The following is a 21458-nucleotide window of genomic DNA, read 5'->3' on the forward strand; positions in this document are numbered from 1 at the left end:
TGCTCAAAGCTTTCATATAAATAATAACGTCAATATTTTCTTTCTACTTTGAATGCTTCGTCTATTCATAAATCCCAGAGAAATAAATACTCCTAAATAATAATAATAATAAAAATAATAAATACAACTGCTAAAAAAAGTAGCTTAAGCTATAAAAATACCACAATGTGATCACCAAACGCTTTAATGATAGACATAAATAATAAATAAATGAATATACATGTACCTTGCAGGAATACCAATGACCACAGCGCGACACTTCTGCTAACGACCCTGGCTAGACTTAGCTCCTCCCGATAGGCGAACATCTGGCGAGATGCATCTTTGCGATATACTTCCTTTACACCAATTCTGACTTTTTACTTGCTCGGTTGTCGCTATTGTTGGAATGAGCTTTTTTACGTCAGTGTGTGTGTTTGCGTCTTGGACCGGTGCAAATTTCGATGACGCTGAACAGTCATGTCGGCGGCAGATGTCTGATTCGTATCCGACTTGAACAAGCGGCCCGATTCGGATCCGGCGATATCCAAATTCTGCCGCCGCCAATGGACCGAAACAGGAGGGCGGGAAAAACATTGGAAAAGCGTCAGTCGCTCCAGCCAAATCTCGCCTTGAAATGCGCGCGTGCGTGCAAGCAAGCGTGCGTGTTTTCGCTCCCGTTACGTCTTCTGACGAGGCCACGCCAACAACAAGGGAACCATCTGTCGTTTCCTTGGAACAGATGAGTGTCCTGTGGGCTCGACTTCACGCCTGGAGAGAATCCTGCGCCTGTGTGTGTGTGAGTGTGTGTGTGTGTGAGAGCTTGGTTTGGGTTCAATAGAAGGTGGTGTCACGCAAAAATCAAAATCAAACAAGAGGCTAGCGCTCGTTTTGTTGACGGGTAAACTTGGCTAAAATGTCCGCTTATTGTCATTGACTGAGCATAAACAGTGCAAAATGAGTGCTGCGTTCGAGGGCGTGGTTTATATTTTCACATTTTCTGCTCAAACTTCGCGTTGTGTCCTGAGATAATGGCAGTTACAAATTGTCCGAGTTTACAGGGGGAAGAGATAGTTTTATTTGTGGGAGGCATTCATTCAAGTTAAGAAATAGGGGCGTTCGATACTACTTTTTTCAGATCGATACTAGTATGAGCGCTCCGTTTTTGGGCAGTCACCGATATCAATACCAAGTACCGATAGCGCCGCTACTTTTGATATAAATTATATTCTGAAGAAAAAAAACAAACGATTTTTCACTCACGCGGACACACGCGCGCACACACACGCCCCCTTGGGCCGCGTAGTGGTCGAGTTACTCCCTCCATCGCTCTCACTTCCCGAATTAACCACTCAAGAAGTCACCACTGACTCAATCAATAGCTCATACATAAAACCTGCTATAATCGCTCCCTCTGCGTGTCCGTCTCCCCCCACACCCCCCCCACCCCCACCCCCTGCCTCCTCCTCTTCGCTGGCCTTTTTTCAGACTGTCCGTTTTCATTTTTTTCTTTTTTTTTTAAGGTGGTTTGTTACAAAACGGCGTCGTCACTGGCAAACTCCATTTTCTTTTTCTGACAACATAGCTCATGCACAGTGGAGCCTTCTAATACTTGAACTGCCAAAATGACCACGTTCCCCAAATATAGGCGCGGCCGTGTATATGGTGCACACTTAGTTTTGGGGTCAAATTCTGGTATTTTTTATGTTATCGTGTATAAGGCGCAAAAACTATACCTTTGTAAACTCTTCATATTTCTTGCGTTATATAATTTTTGCGGGTTACATGTGTTTCGGATTTCCCACATTGTACGCGGTCGGTGAATGCAGCACCAGCGTCGAATGCACTCAAAGCAGTTGTTTTTCCTTTTCCTGGCGACGCAGCTCAAGTTCGTTTTGCCGTAAATACCCAAAGTTGCGCACCATCTGCCTTCCACCAAGTTTATGATTGCGTGTATATGCCAAAAGACCGCAATTAAAAAAAGGGTCCAAAGGAACACCTTTCCGTGTTACACAGCTCCATAATTGAATCAGCTGGAGACATCATAACCCCGACATGATCCTCTCCGTCTTAGTAATTTAACATTATATCGGATAGGCTCGGACGTTGGTTCAGCCTGCTCGCTTCTTTTATTGAAAATAATGCAGTAACAAGCTCGGCTAATGCGAGCTGCTGTTAGCTTCAACAGGCACTGGCCGCTAACAGTCAACTGACGTCCGCCCTCTAGCTAGTAGCTCGTAAGAAAAAAAAAATCAAATTTGAAATGCAAACTTTGACGCGGTTTTCGCGTTGCGTAAAAATCTGGCATTTTCAAATTTAGAGGCGTTTCAAACTCCTTCCTTTTCAAATCCACCCGATTCTCACTTTATGCATAACATGAAGTTGTTCACACCGGAGCGACACGCAAACTTTCCCGTGTCACGTCTGCGAGGTCACCTGACGCTACGCTAACGTTGCGCTACTTCCCACGCTTTTTTTCCTTCGCCGCTGAAATCCCTGACCCGGATTGCGTTCGTGTTCCACACATCAATATGACATTAGTTCCTGTTTAACTGGGAGACATCCATTGTTCCTACAGTGTGTTACCACTGCAACATACACACACACACACAAATGCAAGGGAGGTAGAAAAAAAAAAAACATAGAATTTTAAAAATGCTAAGGCCTCCTCTGGCCGCTTCTTCTTCTTCTCCTTCTTCTTCTCTGCCTGTCTCGGCAAAGTCTTTGATTCATCCGTACAGTTTGATCTGCTAGAGAGCGAGTTTTGTAAACACATTTTTCGCGATCATATAGCCACGGGCAAGGGGAGCGCCGGGCCGGGAAGAAGAAAAAGAAGAAGAGGAGGGAGCAGGGCGAGAGGGACGTTTAATGAGGGTGGGGGGGGGGGCAGACTGACAGAACATACAAGGGTGTTCGCACACACACACACACACATAGTGAAATGAGCTCATGGTGTCAAAAAAAGACACGTCCACCACATAAAGGTGGGACGTCAAAAGTGGCACACTGAGATAGGACGCGAAGCAAACACACACGCTCGCTCGGCTCCGATTGATAGTTTGAGCTGAGGCCGAGCATCGCAAGAGGTTGACGAAATGTGAAGCAACCGTGACAAAAAACCAGGCAAGCTCCGCAGGGCCAAAAGGGGGGCGGGCCGCACGGGTGACATGGCGTTTCCTCGCGACGTCGGCGTCGACGACATCGTTGCGAGTGCCCCACTCCGGCTTTGACTCCGCCACGTGCACATCTCTTTTTTTTAACTCAACCGGTCAGTTGTGTCCGCTGTCGTGTCCGTTTTGTCCCAGCGAGACAGCAAAGTCAATTGCATTCCACCCAAACACATGAGACATGATTGGAAAGGCCGGGATGTCCTCAAATGAGCACACTAGGACTTAGTAGTGAGGGGGGGGGGGGGGGGGGGGTCTCACGATTCGATGACGATTTCAGGGTCTCCGATTCGATTCAGAATCGATTTTCAATTTGCAAAACATGGTCGTACTACTTCAGTCTGTTTTACAAGATGCAATAACAAAGCCAAACATATTATTTTACATTTATTAACTCATTCAATGCCAGGGACGTTTTTTAAGAGTCCATTCAATCCCACATACTTGAGTGCCGATTTAATACTTAAATATCGGGAAATTAAAGTCCTTAATGTACTTAAATAACCCAAAAATGTGTCAAAAAAGAACTGACCCGATATTTGGGTCCATTTGACCCAACTTCCTGGTTGTACAAAGACACATATGTTTTGCAGGCTGCATTGTACAAATTAAACCATTTTTGGACTGCCTTGCATAAAGAAAAGTCGGAATGATGGGTCAAATTGATCCTTTTAGAACCCTTTATTGGGTTATTTTTGACCCAACGATTATTACAGTGAAATAAAGTGAAGTTTTCATCAAGTAAACACACTAATAACTGTTGAGGCAAAAATAAACCAATTATAGTTCCAAAAAGGGTCAGTTTGACCCAATTTTCCCAGTAAGGCAATTTTGGGTCAATTTGACCCAACTACCTGTTTTTTTTTTTTTTTTTTCACCAAAATAATCCTTTTATTTTGAGGTGTCTCATTCAAAATGACCCACTTGCAAAACACGTCAAATTGACCCAAACTTTGACTCAGTTTTTGACTCAGAATTGGGTTATCTTTGACTCAAGTGTTTTTAGAGTGAAAGTCAGCAATTTGGTACAGAAAATATGACTGTATTCAAAAATTTGGATTTACACGAACTCCCAGCAAACGTGAGAATGTACTCATGTATTCAATTTAAAACAAAATAAACTAAAGCACCCTGAGAAATACATTTATTCCATTTTCAAACCAGGTTCCGCTTTATGTTAGTGTAATGGTCCAGCTATGTTTGCCCATAGATATTTTTAAAAAGAGCAAAGTTAAAATAAATGCAAATTGTCATGCTGAAAAGACGTTTTGAAACATTTTTTAAATAATGCAGAGCAATAAGATGAGCAGATGACATCACAATTAATAAATATAAGCAATAATAAGTGAAGTGCTAAAAAATAAACTACATGGTTCAACGTTATAGAAAAAAGTCTGAGGTTACAATTTGCATAACAAAATCTAATTTGTTGGAATTACAGATGACCCTATAAATAACTAGATGACGTCATAACACAAGATCTATGAGTGCCACAACAGATCGCAAAAAAGTCCCCAAAAGCAGATCGTCAAAACAAAAATGGCACAATCAGCTAGAAGTACCAACAGATTTCAAACATATATTCTGAAAAGAAGTAGCTCTCGATCTTGAAATCGTGTATAAAAGAATGTTTTAGAAAACAAAAACAAAGCCAACTTAATGACGTCACAATTACGAAAACAGGCGATGGGGGCCTTCCGCTCATAGAACTCGCTTTTGTTTATTTTCCTAAAAGAACTTGCACAATTCCCCAAACTAGAAAAAAAAAGAAATCAATTTTCCTTTCATTTTTTCCTTCCTTGCATTTTTTTTTGTTAACTTGAGCCATGCTGCTTTTAAGTGCGCAGATTTATAGCTGCGAGCGGGAAAGTCATTGCACGTGTGTGTGCGTGTGTGTTTGCATGCGTATTGCAGCGTTTCCTCTTCCTCTTCTCGCTTTCCTTCCCTTTTTCCCCTCCTTTCTGTCTTTGTGCGCCGTCCTGGGAATTGTTGCGAGCGTCCACAAACACACTGCAAACACCCGCCGGCCCAGCGCCATCGATTTCTAATTAGACGGCGGGATAATCGTTGCGGAGAGATGCAGCAGAAGAAAAAAAAAAAAAACCGAAGAGGAGAGTGTGAGATGCCGCTAAATAAATAAATAAACGAATTAGAAGGCGGATTAGATTCTTTTTTTTTTTTTTAACCAAACAAAGGTGATCTAGTGAGGAAAGAAAAAAGGAACAATTCAAATAAAAGAGTCAAACAATTAGAAAGAGAATTTAAGCAACGGGATGAGTTTATTGAAAAATGACTTTTAAAAAATACGTGAGGTTTTTTGCGATTACATCTAATTTTAACGTGTAAATGATGAGATAAATTTATATTACGGGTTTTTTTATTTTTCCCCTCGCACCGTGCACGTTTCGTCGCAGTTTAATATTAAAATTACATTGATGCGAACTATGTCGGGATGTTGTGTTTGACAGTGAGAACTCGTAAAAGAAAAGTTACGTCTCGGAATGATTTTTCTCTTCGCCCCACGTTTTTTTCCCCACAGAATAATTCTAAAAGGACAACGATATCCAAACTACTTTAGATGCTGTGTTCAGGGTCATTGCGAAATCCAGCTTTCCTCGTAAAAGGAACGGGCTGATTTTCTCCTCAATACACTTTGTTTTTCACACGATAATTCTAAAAGGACATTGGTATATGCAAACCACGTCAAACGTTGTGTTCAGTAACAGTGCGAAATCCGAGCGTTCTTTGTAAAAGGAAAGTTTCGCGTCTCGGAGTGATTTCTCACCTCTTCACAGAATAATTCTAAAAAAAAAACCATTGCTATAAGTAAACTACGTTATATGTTACGTCCATGAACAGTTGGAAATCCTATAATTTATCGCAAAAGGAAAGTTACACGTCTCGGAGTGATGTTTCCTCTCGCCACACGTTTTTCGGAGAATAATTCTGAAAGGCCATCGACAAACGTAAATTACTCAGATGTTGTGTTCAGGGACAGTGCGAAATCCTAGCTTTCTCCGTGAAAGGCTAGTTACACGTCTCGAAACGTTGACTTGCAATCGCTTTTTCTATCTACACAGTTTGGACACTTTGTCCTCTTCTTTCGTGCCGCATGTATGCAGTGTGACGTGGCGGCGGCGGCGAGGGGGTGTTCAGGAGAGCTCGTTTACTTTAATTAACGTTTCATCATCCTCGACTCGGAACCGCGCACCCAAAGGCAAGGTGCGCACGCTTTCATGCGCGCCACCCCTTCATCATCATCATCATCTTCTTCTTCTTCCTGCTCCGGGCTGACCACTTTTCATGTTTCTTCTTCTTCTTCTTGGGCAAGCCATCAAGCAGCTCTCTGGACGCTCTTGTTAGTTAATTTGAAAAGTCAAGCTTCGAAGGCGACTTTTCTTCCTTTTTTTCAGGGATTTAAAAAAAAAAAATCCAACTGCCAGTGAACGCATCCTATCCCCTCCGGACAGTTCATTAGGTTCGGTTCATTATACGCTTGTTCAACTTCAGCCGGGAAAACTGACCAACACAAAAATAGCAATGCTATGGGGGGTGAAAATAAGGGCGATAGAGTGAAAGACTACTTTTAAACGATCATTTTTATAGGACTTCATAAAAATCCTGTAATGCCCTCGCATATGGGAAAGGCGAGCCGTGGTCGTCATTGCAAGTTTTTAGCAAGTTACCAAACGCAGGGAGAAGAAACGCCACAGGCACAGAAAATAAAAAAAAATATATATAAGGTACTTAAGAACTATGTTGAAGTGAATTGAGGTGTAACATTTAGACAAAACCAGTACTTTGCCACCATCTAGATATATCTTGGTGCTAACGTCATGGTGAAATGAGTTGAGGAGCTAATGTTTGGCTTTGGTGCCATCTAGATGCATCTTGGTGACAGAAATGTTAAAGTAATTCCATTTAGACAGAAGTAGTACTTTGCTGTCATCTACAGGCATATTTGTCGTAAGAAGTTGAGGAGCTTTAGTTTGACAAAACAGTCCTTTGCTGCTATCCAGAAGCATCTTCGCGTTAAACAACTTTTTACATTGCGCTATGTTAAAACGAATCGAGAAGTTTCATTTGGACAAAAGTAGTGATTTGGCGCCACCTAGTAGAAACTTGGTACTTTGTTTAAATGATTTGAAGAGCTTCATTTGGACCAAAATAGGGCTTTGGTGCTTTCTGGAGCGGCTTTGTTTCCGAAGCACTGTGTCGAAGTGAGTTGAAGAGCTGACAAAAGTAGCGCTTCGCCGCCATCTGGTGGCACAATGGTGCTAAAGGTGGCGTGTTGACATGAGTTGAGGAGCTTCACTGAGGCCAAAGTACTGCTCTAAGCCCTTTAGGCCGGATCAAACAGATGTTCCACCAAGCCCAGACAAGAGAAGCTGCAATAAAAAGGGCGGATTGAGTTAAAGCGGCGCTCCGGTGCGGTGGCGCGCAGGTGGGCACCGAGCGTGCCGCTGCCGGTGGAAACGCTTTTTAAAACATTTACAGCGCTAACCGGATTTGAGGCCTGCCGGGGTTAAGGGCTTGATGAAATGGGAGCGGGCGCGCCGGGAGCCCGGAGGTGAGAGCTCACATACAAATTGACAGGAGAACTCAAGGCTAAGAATACGCCGGGCGGGCCGCCGCTCGTCTGCTCGCCGTTCCGATGAGTCGCCGTCCCGCCGTCTCGCCTTTTTGACCTTAGGCCGCCCTCTGACGTCCACTTGAAATGACGTCAAAGTGCCCGCGGGCTGGCGCTGCCGACGCCGCGAGACCGAAGCGTTTGCATTTACAAAAAAAAAAAAAACATAGCGCCTTTGGGGTTAGCCTCTGAGATATTTGTACTGGCTAAAATGGTAAGGAAATGGAATCCGCTTGCAAAACTGACAACATAATGCCTTATCGGGCTTTTATTTTGAAGTTTTTCCTCAGAGCACCGGTTACGTCGCGATTAGCTCGACACATCCGCGTCTCCGCTAGCCGCCGACTTGTGGACCGGTCGTACGGCGCGTTCAAATGCCGTCGGACAATGCGATAGCCTTATCAGGCTTTTATTTTGAAGTTTTTCCTCAAAGCCATGTTAACATCCCAATTAGCTTGACACATCCGCGTTTCAGCTAGCCGCCCACTTGTGGACCGGTCGTACGGCGCGTTCAAATGCCGTCAGACAATGCCATAGCCTTATCGGGCTTTTATTTTGAAGTTTTTCCTCAAAGCCATGTTAACATCCCGATTAGCTTGACACATTTGCGTTTCAGCTAGCTGCCTGCTTGAGGACCAGACGTATGGCGCATTCAAATGCCGTCAGAGAATGCGATAGTCTTATCTGGCTTTTATTTTGAAAATTGTCCCCAGAGCACTAGTTACGTCCCGATTAGCCTGACATGTCCCTGTCTCCGCTAGCTGGCAACTTGAGGACCAGATGTATGGCGCATTCAAATGCTGTCAGAAAATACAATAGCGTTATCAGGGTTTTATTTTGAAGTTTTTCCTCAGAGCCATGCTTTTGTTCCGATTTTCCTGACACGCCCACGTCAGTAAGAGGGTCACACATACGGCGCATTCAAATGCAGTAGGACATTTCAAACTCCTGCCGAATACCATCGATTCAATAAACCTTAATTTGAATTACTAATATTAATAATCGTTACTAATGTCATATAGTTGTTTAATGACAAACATTTCCTCGGACGTTTTTTAAATTCTAACAATATGTCCATAAAATTAGAAAATGACTCCATGAATTTCAGCCAATGATTCACAAAACCGCTCTTTTTTTTGAGACTTGTATAACATGATATCGAAGCGATATCTGATATTGAAGATACCCCTCCTATTTGCACTCTTTCAAAATGCGTTTAAAGACTTTTCCAAATGCTGTAAAAACCTGCGTCGGAGCATCTAAATGCGATATTTGCGAACTCCTCTCGCACGGGTCGCAGTTTGCTCGTCCTCTTTTGTTGTATTTGTCACCGCGCCGCGTTCGGCGCCCGCCTCTTTCAAGCCTCTCGTAACTCCGATCATGGAAACGACGACGAGCTCATAACGCGGCACGCACAAAACAGGCCGAGAATTCGATCTCTTCCCTCAAACACACGCGGGAACACACACTGTAGTGAGTGTTGCGTTGTCAAATGGAATCTCCAGTTGAGTGCGTGTTCCACCTGGCGCGTGGGCGTATAACGCGAGCGCGCCATGACGGATGACTGAATTAGAGCCATAATGACAAGTGACGCCGGCGTTAGCGCCGCCGCGGAGGGCGCCAATCAACAACGGAGGCGCGAGGAGAAGGCGCAAAGGCGCCACCGGGAGACGGCGGAAGTCACCGGCACCCTTTTGGAAACGCTCACTTTTCGCGCGCCGGAGTCAGTGAGGTGCTTTTCGCGTTTCCACGGTGACGGATGAGGACGCGGTGCCGTAAATCATCTCGCCGCGTAACAGCAGAAATGGACCAGGGGTGTCCAAACTATGGCCCGGGCGCCATTTGCGGCTCTCCCTCCACACTTTTGCGGCCGCTGGAATGTATTAAAAATGCCTGAAATGTTTGAAACTTTTATTATTATTTTTTACCGTGAATAATAGGTTAATGGAAAAAAATATATGGCCCTTACGTCTTTCTATATGAATCTTATGGCTGATAAACTGCCATTATGGCAGATAAACTCCGCCATTGCGCCTCTCTGATCATGGAGACTTGAACACAGCATCTGATCGTGTCTGTTCATCTTGCCTCGCTCCAGCACTGTCCCACCCATAGCAGCATCTGATTGGTCAGCCGTGCAAGAGCCACTGCCAGAGCCAATCAGTAGTGAAAGCCATATATGGCTTTATGCGCATATGTGCAAAGAGCACGGACACAATGGAGAGAACCTCTAAAAACACATGAAATTATCGCGTATGTTAAGTGTGCTATATAAATAAAGTTTTGAATCCCGCTAGCCTTCTAGGCTAGCATACGCCAGTAGCCTTTCTAGGCTAGCATACGCTAGTGCGCAAGCCACAGGAGATGCTTTCTGTGTCGATTGAGAAATCCCAAGCCGTTTAAATGAAGTATTGGGCTTTGTGATATCACTTTCACGCATTCAGCTAGAGTTTACTGTTAACAACTGACGAGGATAATTGGGTGACGTGGGTGGAAGACTTCCACCCAACGCAGGTCAAATAAACTCCACAAAGGAAGTCCAATTAGTGCTTAATAGATCCAGTGTCTGGAATGTATTATAGCGGTAAACAGTGGTACGTGCGGGCACTTCAGGGGCTAACTGGAATTTTAATAGGCTTCCCGCAGTCTTTAGCATAACTGAATGCTTTTGAATGCCACAGCAAGAACAGTGCGTTTTCTTTTCAAATAAGAGCAGATTAATTGGAACATGAGTCCTTTGCCAAATATCGCATGTCTTTATTTTGTGACGCTTTCCACGGCTTGGCGTTTAGTGACGTAATTTTCAGGCAGACAACCCCCCCCCCCAAGAAAAAATGATGTTAAACGATCTGAATGATTAAAGCTTGGTAGGTGTGCTCCAGCGAGTGTGCCATGACACGAGTGAATTGGAGGGGTCTCGGGAGCCCTCGCGCGTGGGGAAGAAGCGAAACGTTGTGGGGGGGGGGGGGGGGGGCAGCATGGCGACAGAAAGAAATATTGACAAAGGCAAGATACACACATAAGTCAGGCGCGGCACACACCTGCCTGCTGCGGGTGTTTTATAGCGGTGCTCTGCGCAGGCGGAACAGCCTGACAGGCCAGTTCCTTCAAGGGAAAATATGGAGTCCCCCCCAACGCCGCCACCCCACCCTCCCGCCGGCGCCGCCTCGTCTTTTGCGTCCGCCTGATATCATTCTGTCAGCTGGCGGCCGCACTCTTTTTTTCCATCATGCCCTTATTTCTTCCCGGGCCGTCTCCCGCCTTTTATTGGCGCTCTACATCGCACCTGTCATGTTCCCCTCGCTCGTTTCCATCCATCTTCTTGTCGCGCTCTTAATCCCCTCTCATTTGCGCTCGCGCGCCCCCCCCCAGCGCCGCCCCATTTCCGCCCGTTTCGTCCTGATTCGGCCCGGGCTGCCTGCGTTCCGTCTCTCCTGCGAGTTTGCGTCACGGATCCCGTGAAGTCACATGATCTCACGAGAATTCAGGAGGAAACGACCTTATACAATACTTTTAGTTGTAATTTGATTAAGTTAAATATTTAATTGGCTCATACTTGTGCAACCCCAGCCACTACTGCAGCTTCTATTCTATGCGCCTTGTAATGCGATGCACCCTGTACATGAAAAGAGTTTTAAAATAGGCCATTCATTGAAAGTGCGCTCAAAATCCGGTGCGCCTTATGGTGCGGAAAATGGGTCCGTTGATTAGGAGTGCTTGATGACAGCTGTTCACATTGCGATCATATTTCGATGTGTTTCATACATTTTGATTGACTTTCCGCCACCAAATTGTCACCCTGCAGGCACACAGATGAATCCGGTAATCTTTATGTTTTATATCCGGGCGCATTTGACATTTTGAAGAAAACTGAGATCCGACAGCTGGAGAAGCTCGACTTGATAGAAAAACACAGAGCTTATCGAGTTGAAATCAGCGGTCGGGCGGAAGTCTTCGGACATTTGCCGCCTTTCGTCGGGAGCGGCGGCGAATCCCGAATTTGACGTTGTCGGGGTTTACGGGCGGTCAACCTAGTCTAACCTGACTCAAGCCATCGCATCTTCCTCCACTTTTGTCTTGCGCACTGGTTTTTCCCTTTATTTGCCTGGCGGCCCCGCGCCTTCCCTCCCTCTTTTCTGGGCAGCGCAGAGCCCCATGTGTCGGAATCAATTAGGGCTGAGAGCCGTCGCCGCCGCTCTTTCACGGAGGTAAATATTAAACTGCGGCGAGCGGGGAAAAGAGGGGGATGGAGCGAGCGAGGGGAGGGGGGGGGGGGGGGGTCCTCCGTCCCTAATCCGGCGCATCGATCAGGCGGGGATGAGGGTAATATATTATTTTGACAAGATACGATCCTCCGACGCGCACCGCTATCCCCGCCGATCGATTTCTTTTTTTCTTGCCTTTTCTCCCCCTCGGCCGGAGTTTGTGTGTGACTTTGTGTGTGTGCGCGCATGATGGGGGGGGGGGGGGGGGGGTAAGGTGCGCATGCATTTGTGCGCTGGAGTGTGGATGCAGGGTGACAATAGGAACAGCATTAGGAAATGTGAGGAAAGGGATGAGGACGCTGGACAAACAAGGCGCTGTCTAAACAGCTAAATCGCACTCTAAAAAGATGGATGGAGAATGCGGGAATTCCGTTGTTTTCGCGGGTCGACCTATTGTAAAGTTAAGTGCCCCCCCAACCCCCCTCCCACCCCAACCCCGACCCCCCCCAACCCAACCCGACGCGCGTCCCCTCTGCCCGCTTCTATATCGCTTTGTAAACTGTGTCTAAATGCTAAATTCGCGGATCAATTTTTTATTCCCCCCCCCCCTCCCCTCGCTGTCCCCTCAAGCCTTCAAGTCATGCTGTCCTCCCATGATGAAGGGTGTCCTACCGGCCTTCTGCCCGCATGTGCGTGTGTGTGTTCAAATGAAGTCCCGCTACAAAAAAAAAGAAGGCGAACATTTGGTAGAAGGAATCAATAGAAAGTGACAGCATGATACGTCGCAGTGGGTTTTTTTTTTTTTTTTGGACAATGCCGACTTTGCCACGCACTTAAGCTCTCCCCAGCCACGATTTAGGAACTCTTGGCGGTACTTATGTTTGGAGACGCTTTTAAGCCGTGACGCTTTTTAACAAAAGCTTTGTTAGAAGGCGACAAGCCATCCAGCCCAGCACTTTGTTCCCAAAACGCGATAGCTGCCTCCAAATGTGTGTTTTGCTTTTGAAGAAAATTGCTCTGTAAAATTGCGAATCCGGTGGCATAGTGATGAACATGTCCGCCTCGCGCTTCTGCGGGACTGGGTTCCAATCTGTGGCCTTCTGCTTCATTCCGCAGTTTGCGCAAGGACTGACGATTTACAACCATGTCTCTCGTGTGTTTTTACATCATTAATTTCACACAAAAATCTGCAATACGTCCCCATCAAGTACAGTACACCAGGTCACAAAACCAGGCTAATGTTGCCGAAAATTCTTTTCACATATACACACACAAAATTTGAACAACTAAAAAGTTAGTTGATAAAGGCATTTCAAAGTTAAAAAGTTAATATTTTCCACTTTTGGTCAAATTGAATACGAACTCCAAATACGAATAATCAGACTCCTTGGCTCCTGATAAACGTAATCAGCGCTTAAAAATAAGAAAAAAGGTCCATTATTGGGATAAATGTTTTTTGAAAATGTGCGGTCCTAATGTATGGCTTCACCTCTAAATCATCTATATAGCGTATTTCCCCGCACTAGAAGGCGATAAGGCGCACGTTCAATGGATGGCCCATTTTAAAACGCACCACATTGTATGGTGCGTAGAATAGAAGCATCCACTAGATGGAGCTGCACTCAAGGGAACGTCAACAAAACAATCAGATTAGTCAGTCAAACTTTTCAATCAGAACTTAATAACAAAGATGATTTGTGGAAATATCATCAATGGGAAAAAAATCGTCTTGATTACATTAAAAGACAGTTTCGCTCAGGTGCGGGCAAACTTTGGACTCGGGGCCGCAAAGAGTTCTAAAATTTGACAAAAGGGCCAGACCAGGAGCAGCTGGATGGAGTGTTTTTATAATCAAACTCAAAAAAGAAAATAACGTGGGATTACCCTATTACCATGGTGCCTAACCCTAACCCTAACCCCAACCCTAACTCAATGGCTGGCGACCAGTCCAAGGTGCTGCTCCTTGTCCCAAAGTCACGTGCGACCGGTTCCGCTGCGAGTCCAATGAGGACAAGCGCAAGAAAAAAAAAACGATGACTGCAACTCCCCCCGGAGAGAAAGCGCCGCTTGCCTCGTAAACACACGCCACAAAACGCAGCTTTAACTGACCTATAAAGACCACCGCAACAAAGTTGGGACTCAAATAAAAATGCAAGTAAGAGAGAGGAGTCAATCCCGAGACAAAGTAAAAATCAAATCGTAACTAAAATGTCAAGGTCGGACCGCTCACAAAAATTTGACGGCCATTTGTGGGCTATTTGTGTTCGATCGCCTGTTTTTTTTTCTTAGCGAGCAGGAGACTTCAAGGCACAGGAGGACATTAGAAATGGACGGACATTTGGATTGTGGAGTGGACTGGAGCATTTGTTTGACATGGAGTCAAACTGCCAAAAAAACGGATCTGCTCCTTCTTAAGCAATGTATGGCTTTGCATGAGTGGGTCACGAATTGAAGAAAGTTGGCAAAACAAACGCCAAACCAGAATTTTCCGCATTTGGGTCGTAACACGTCCTACCACACTGTCGTCTGAGAGGAATATTTCGATGTCTCAAAATTCATTCTGTAAAACGAAAACGCTCCTAACCCTTTGAAATAAATCATATTAATTGTAACAGTTGACAAAATTAGTGCAATTCCTTTGTTTGCCTTGAGATGGTGCTGGTGTGCTGGTAAAGATAGCCGAGAGATCTTTTTTAGGTCATTTTTATTTGTACCTTTTTATTTTACATTTCCAGTGATTGGGGCATCATTTACAAGCCCACGACGGCAATAATCTTTATTTTAGGATCATTTTTAAGCTGTAAGTTTAGTTTGCAGTCATGCGAAGTACTTCCTGTGTGATGTCATTCAGCCCACTAGCTATTGTGCTAACGTCAGTGGTATGTTACGTATGTGTTTTTATGTGAATATATTCAATGTTAGCTGCAGCTAATGTTTTCTTTGATGTTTGTTAGTTCAACTGTACATTTAGCTTGAATGCACAGCAACCCTCGTTGGCCGGGTGATGGAAGCCACTGTCCGCCGGCCCGTAGAGCGCCACCGGCGGGGGAAAGTAGTTTACTCGTGAATCCGAAAGGCGACAGCGCGGCGCTCTCACAAGTCATTTTCCGAACGACTTCTCCCCTTTTTTGCGACCGGCTCTTGCTCCCATTGTGCCATTTTCTGCCACTTTGAAAGAGAGTCCGTATTGCCCCCCCCGCCCCCCCCTCCCGCTGCGAGGCAGACTATCCTGGGCCGGGGAGGAGGGCGGGTGGGCGGGGGAGGGGGAGACGGGGTCAAGGTGAGCTCTAATACACTATTGATCGGCCCCAATTGAAAACCTGATGGAAATTTTACCTCCCTCCCCTCTGTTCCTCCTCATCTCGGTGCGACCCCCCCCCCCCTTCTTCCCCTTCCTCCCCTCGCCTCTTTTTGCTTCCTCGTCTTCCGCCGAATGTCTCTCCCCACCACGCCATCTTTTAATCACGCTCCCACCTCTTTTCTCCTTCTCTTTAAATCTTTCCCCATCCCTCCCCACTGTTTCTGTCGCTTCCTCATCCCCCCCCCCTCCCCAGTCCTCCTCGTGTGCATCAGATGGTCCATTTGTCACTAACCCAGTGCATATTGATCCCGGTGGCAGTGGCATACGGGGCGAGGCGGCCGCAGTGTATTAAACGCCACAAACGCTTTGGACGCCGGGGCCCCGAGAACGGTCGGCATCCCGACGCGGCGGGGCTCCGTCGATAGCCGCCGCCTCCTGTCAACGAGCGGCCAAATGGCCTCCCCGCCCGACGCCGCCGTCACTCAAGCGCACGACAAAAAAATAAAGCCGGGGCGGATGAGGCGCCGAGCACCGCTCGAAAGTTTCAGACGATTAGCGCCATTTAGCGTTCAAGTCAATGCCGTTCTGCTCTCTTAACACCGCTGCCGTCCCGCAAACACCCCCAGAAGTCATCGGAATCCACTTCAGCCGCATTAAGAATTTGTATATTTTAAAAAAATTAGCCTGCCAGCCAACACATGCAAACGCACAAGCAAATAGACTGCTAGCCCGATGCTAAAATATGACGGGAATCATTCAAATCAGCCTTGATGCAACTGAAATGTGAACAATAACGGTAAGGCAACACATCTAGACATTTAGCAGTACTTATTTATGTATATTATTAGGAGTATGCAGTTTTTTTACTTCTGATACAATATCAAGAGGGCATCCGCTTAGGGTAATCCCCGATAGGTTCAATTTTATTTTCGTATTTTTAGTAGTATTTTTTAAGTGCTGAGCTCAAAGAAGATATAAAAATGGCTAGATGAGTTGATTTCCATGATGGAGGGGAGGTTCTTGTATTTTAAAACAGACTCATTCAATCCCAAATATGTATTATTACTTTTTTATGATATATATTTTTAACTAGTCCATACATTCAATCACAGGTACACAGGTACAGGTACAGGTACAGGTACAGGTACAGGTACAGAGGAGTTTTTTCCTCAAGTGTTCAAGTAGTCATCTATCTATCTATCTATCTATCTATCTATCTATCTATCTATCTATCTATCTATCTATCTATCTATCTATCTATCTATCTATCTATATATATATATATATATATATGTGTGATGAATTAAAGGAGGGTCTAACTATGGCTGGCCCAAAATGAGTTGATAATTGAGACATTTTTGGCGCGAGTACAAAAGAAAAGCGAGTCCTTTCAGTGGAAAAGGCGGATTATCGCGATGCCCGGCACTTCACGAAGGCCGGCGACACCTCGCATGCAGAGCGGGCCGCTATCGCAAGCGGCAGATAAACGCGTCCGGCGCGCCTTGATTTATGTAGCGTTGTGTCCGTGTGACAGAAGCGAGCGGCTATCGCCGCGCTCCATCTCCCAATAGACACCGCGGCGCAGCGGCGGCGGAGGGACCCCCGTGTCCACATCATGGCCGATACGCATCTGGAACATGGAAGCGCGGATTGCGACGGGAGGATCGTTGTCCTCTCAAGTGCCACTTTGTCCTTCACTTTTTGTCTTTTTGTCCTCTTTTCTAGCACCCGTTGTTTTCTTGTGCTTTGCTTTTGTTTTTCGACTAGCATATTTTTCCGATTCAAGATTCAAGAGTTTGATTTTCATTTGCATAGTAACGCCACACAAATAAATTCTTCTGTTCACTACATTCCACATAATAATAAAGTAGGCAATAATAAAAACAGTAATAGGGCAATAAGGGCAGTAATTATGCCGATCATTTTTCGGACAATCGGTCGCAGTTTTGTTCATAGTTTGGCCGCGTGTGCGACATCTAATGTGAAATTACGAACACATTTTTTTCGTCATTTCCCGTGTTATTTTCACACTGCCAACCACAAGAGGGCACTGTAGGCCCGTGGAACCATATCTATTACTCTCACACTTTTGAAAACGGAGCGATTCAACATTAGCTGTAACTTAGAAAAACAACCGAGAAGGACGGAACAAAAATGGCATCGAAACAAAAATGCAAGTCGTGAAATACGACTCAGAAAATCCAGCATCGGAAAATGTTTGGAGTTTGGAGAAAAATGGAGCTTAATCTCACTGAAATGAAGAAGGCAAAAAATGCTGGCTAGCAAAGCTAAAAGCTAGGTGATTTATTGAATTGCCTTTCAAAATGAAATGTTTGTGCTCGGTGTTGGATTTTATCGAGGAAATTTGCCCCTGGAAAATGTGACTTATACTGTACGTATGTTTGATTTTTATGCCGATTTCGGCCTGTACTCCAGAGAGATTTATAATCCGGGAAATACAGTAATCTGGTTTCTTCGCCCCACGATTTTTTTTAGCACTATTTTGGTCCAAATAAGTGCAGTTCATCTCTCGACCATTAGATGGCGGAATTTAGATTGAGATGCCATCAATTTGAAAGAAGAAGAATGAAAACATGAAAAGTTTGATCGCTTGTTTTTTTTTTTTTGGTGAAGATCAAGTCGAGTCCTGGTCAATCCTGCTTTTTACGCCTGCAGAAGTCAAAGGCGGCTTGGTTCATTTATCCTCCTCAGTTCCCGCCCTTGTCATCCATTCCTTTCGCCGCCGAGGAAGGAATCAGTCTCACCTTAATTGCTCTTAAATCGGATTAATGACTGAGCGGGGACAAGTTGACTTCATCCCTCTTCGGGTAAAGCCCTCCCTCCCTCCCTCCTCTCATATATCACTCTCATACAATTTTTTTTTTAAGCTTGCCCTTCATTTGCGCCCGCTTTAGCCTAAAGCTTGAAAATATACAACAATATGTCAAAATAAGTACCTGCGATGAAATGTCTGGACTTTTAAAACTGTAAAATCTTTGGAATTGAAGTGTAGTTCAATTTGATGATTATTTTTGACAATTTTGCAATTAAAGATTTTTAAAGTTGCTCTCAATTAAAAATGACATCACATGTAACGACCGATCAATCACGCTTGAGCTTATGAAACGTCACGTGACCAAAAGGTGAGCCGTGATTGGTCATTAGCCGAGCCTTGAGCAGACTTTTTTGCGTCAACAGGAAGTAGAAAACTATCTAATTATAACTAACTATAATAATTTTGCAATGAAATAATAGCCCAAAAAAAATAAAAAATTTGCGAACATCCGCGTCACAGTGCAGAGGTTTACGGGTTCGATTCTGGCTCTGGCATTCCTGTTTGGAGTTTGCATGTTATCCCCGTGCCGACGTGGGTTTTCTCTGGGTACGCTGCTTTCCTCTCACATTCAAAACAAAACATGCATGTTGTTTTTGAGATTGATTGTCTCTGTGTGCACTGTGATTGGCTGGGAACCAATTGAGGATGTACCCCACCTAGAGCTGGGATAGGCTCCAGCATGCCTGCGACCCTAGAGAGGGAGGAGTATTTTCCACAGGATTATTATTTTAATAAATCAAATTTCAAACAAATACTTGTTGGTTTTCCATTAAAATCGTAATCCTCCATGATAATTGAAGCCACGTCCCCAAGCCTTAAGAACTAAACCTGGAATTACCTACAAATATACACTTGTGTGCTTGGAAATGTACGCTCTAAATCTAAAAGCAAAGTAGAAAGGGGGGGGGGGGGGGGGGGGGGCAGCCCGTTGAGCAAAAAGAAATGGATTAAAAAAAAAGAAGAAAAAAATCTCATTTTCCTGTTGGTTGCACTCAGCTGCAGGCTGCCTAAACACGCCGCACGACACCTCCGAACCTTTTGTTTCCATCCGGGAGGAGCTGTTGGCTCCGGTAGCAACAGCGCCCCCTGAAAACTGAGCTTCTGGACACCCGTTTCATCATGAAATGCGGTGGACATGTCCATCATGACAGGACGCACATAAGAAGTCTCAAAGACCAGCAGCGCATATTGAACTACAAGTCGGAAATTTCAACAGCGTTTCTGGAGGTATCACCGCATCCTATTCGGTGCTATGACAGGAACAACACCGTTTTCTTTTCAAATCAAGAGCAAACCAATTGGAACATGAAACAACTCAGTGCCAAACTGTGTCAACGTGACTCAGTTCATGGGTATATGGGAGTAGAAAATGTAAACAAATAGGATGGCGCAGCATTTAAGTCTTGCTTTGCCTTGAGAAGAAAAAAAGTTACACAAATAAAGGTTGAAAACCACTGGTACGGACATCTTTATTCCTCACAGAGGATAAAGAATCCATGACTGACTACAGACTGCATGCAATGTGTCAAACACTTGCTTAAACGTTTCTTCCTATTAGCCTTAAACTAGCGGGCTAAAATCCAGGCGAAATTTGTTTTGCAATTCTCTTGCTTTGACAGCGCACTCCACCTGCTTGTCTCCGGGATTAAGGCGTTTATCGGCGCCGCTTCAAAAAAAAAAAAAAAAAAATGCCCGCCAGGACGATAAGAGCGGCGGAGGGGATTTGTCAAATTGCTCGCCATTGATTAAGTGACCTTTCGCGTCTCCCAGCTACGCCGACGGCGCCCGTGGCGGAGATAGATGGAAAGGTGCCACTCTCGTCATTGGCTACAACTTTGTACTCATGTGCAGACAAGAGGAAGGAGGAGGTGTGTGTGTGTGTGTGTGTGTGTGTGTGTGGGGGGGGGGGGGGGGGGGGGGGGCTTTCCTCTCCACATGTAACAGGTAGCAAAGAAGAAAGCATCTGGCCAACCAACCCCCACCCAGCACAACAAGTAATAAGCGCTGAATAATGAATAGTGAGATGCGCATTTGAAGACGAGCCGAGGGGCTCATATCGCACAGGAAGACTTTGAGGGGCAGGTGTGTGTGTGTGTGTGTGTGTGTGTGTGTGTGTGTGTGTGTGTGTGTGTGAAAGGAGCTTCACAGCTCCCATTTTCAGCGCTAGTAGCCGCCGGCGACGACACACCTTCGAGGAGTCGGCGGCGACATTTTTTTGTACGGTGACATGGCCTTGTTGAAATTGTCTCAAAAACTTGACAAAAAGGACATAGTTCCAAAAAGTGCATAACCTTGCTTTTTAAAAGAGGTAAGCTTAGCTTAATGTAAACAGATAACGCGAAACTGGCAATAAATACTTGAACACAAAGGGTGCAGCAACTCAAGTAGACAAACTACAATAATACAAAGGCATGTATTCTTTATCTTCTCCAAAGAACAATTTCATGATCGTTTAAGAATAAGTAGTGAATAACACCATGACCTTTTTTTTTTTTTACATTCTATTTGTTATGATGATTTGAGAGAGTGATATCACTGCATTTATATTAATAAAATGACATGCACAGTTTAACACTGTGCTTAAATACACAATATCAATTCTATTTTGATAGGGAGTCAATTTTCTTGAGCATAAAAGTCAAATACAAATGAATATATTGAGATGGAGGTAGTGGATGGACTAGCTGAAATTACTGTATTGCAAAAACACGACATATTTTGAAAAACTGCCTAACCTTGACTTAAAAAATGTAATCTTATCTTTATGCTATCAAATGACGTAAAACTCGAATCTGGTGTTCGGCAATAAATATTTGAACACAAATGGTGCAGCAACTGATGTAGACAAACTATAATAATACACAAATTCTTCATCCTCTTCAAGAAACAATATGATGATAGTTTACAATTTAAGAATAAGTAGTTCATATAACAATGACAAACTTTTTTTACATCGTATTTGTTATTACGATTTCAGAGGGTACTGCATTTATTTATGAACAGGCACTGTAATATTATGCAATTTAACACTGTTTAAATATGGGAGATGAAGGTTAAAGATAAAGGTTAAATATAAAAGAACATTTTTGAGATGGAGCTGAAATCACTGTATCTTAAAAGCTTGATTTTAATGAAACAAAATAGTTAAAAAAAAAAAAAGCATAACTTTGTCCTAAAAGCTTAGCTTAATGCAAACAAATAAAGCAAAATGCTAATGACCTGCTCGCAGGTCAAATCTATGCAAGGGTGTTCAGCAATGAAGATTTGAACACAAAGGATGCAGCAACTCATGTAGACTATAATAATACACAGGCATACATTCTTTATCCTCTTTGGAAAA

At 44.4% G+C, this 21458-nt stretch overlaps 1 protein-coding gene across 2 annotated transcripts in view; it reads right to left on the reverse strand.

Moving 5' to 3' along the window:
* Positions 1-21458, reverse strand: part of erfl1 (Ets2 repressor factor like 1) — a 95706-nt gene that overhangs the window by 18235 nt on the left and 56013 nt on the right. The window lies entirely within an intron of this gene.

The sequence above is a fragment of the Hippichthys cyanospilos genome, chromosome 3, assembly GCF_059441005.1.
Source record: "Hippichthys cyanospilos isolate Australia breed blue-spotted pipefish chromosome 3, RoL_Hcya_1.0, whole genome shotgun sequence".
Taxonomy (NCBI): Eukaryota; Metazoa; Chordata; class Actinopteri; order Syngnathiformes; family Syngnathidae; genus Hippichthys; species Hippichthys cyanospilos.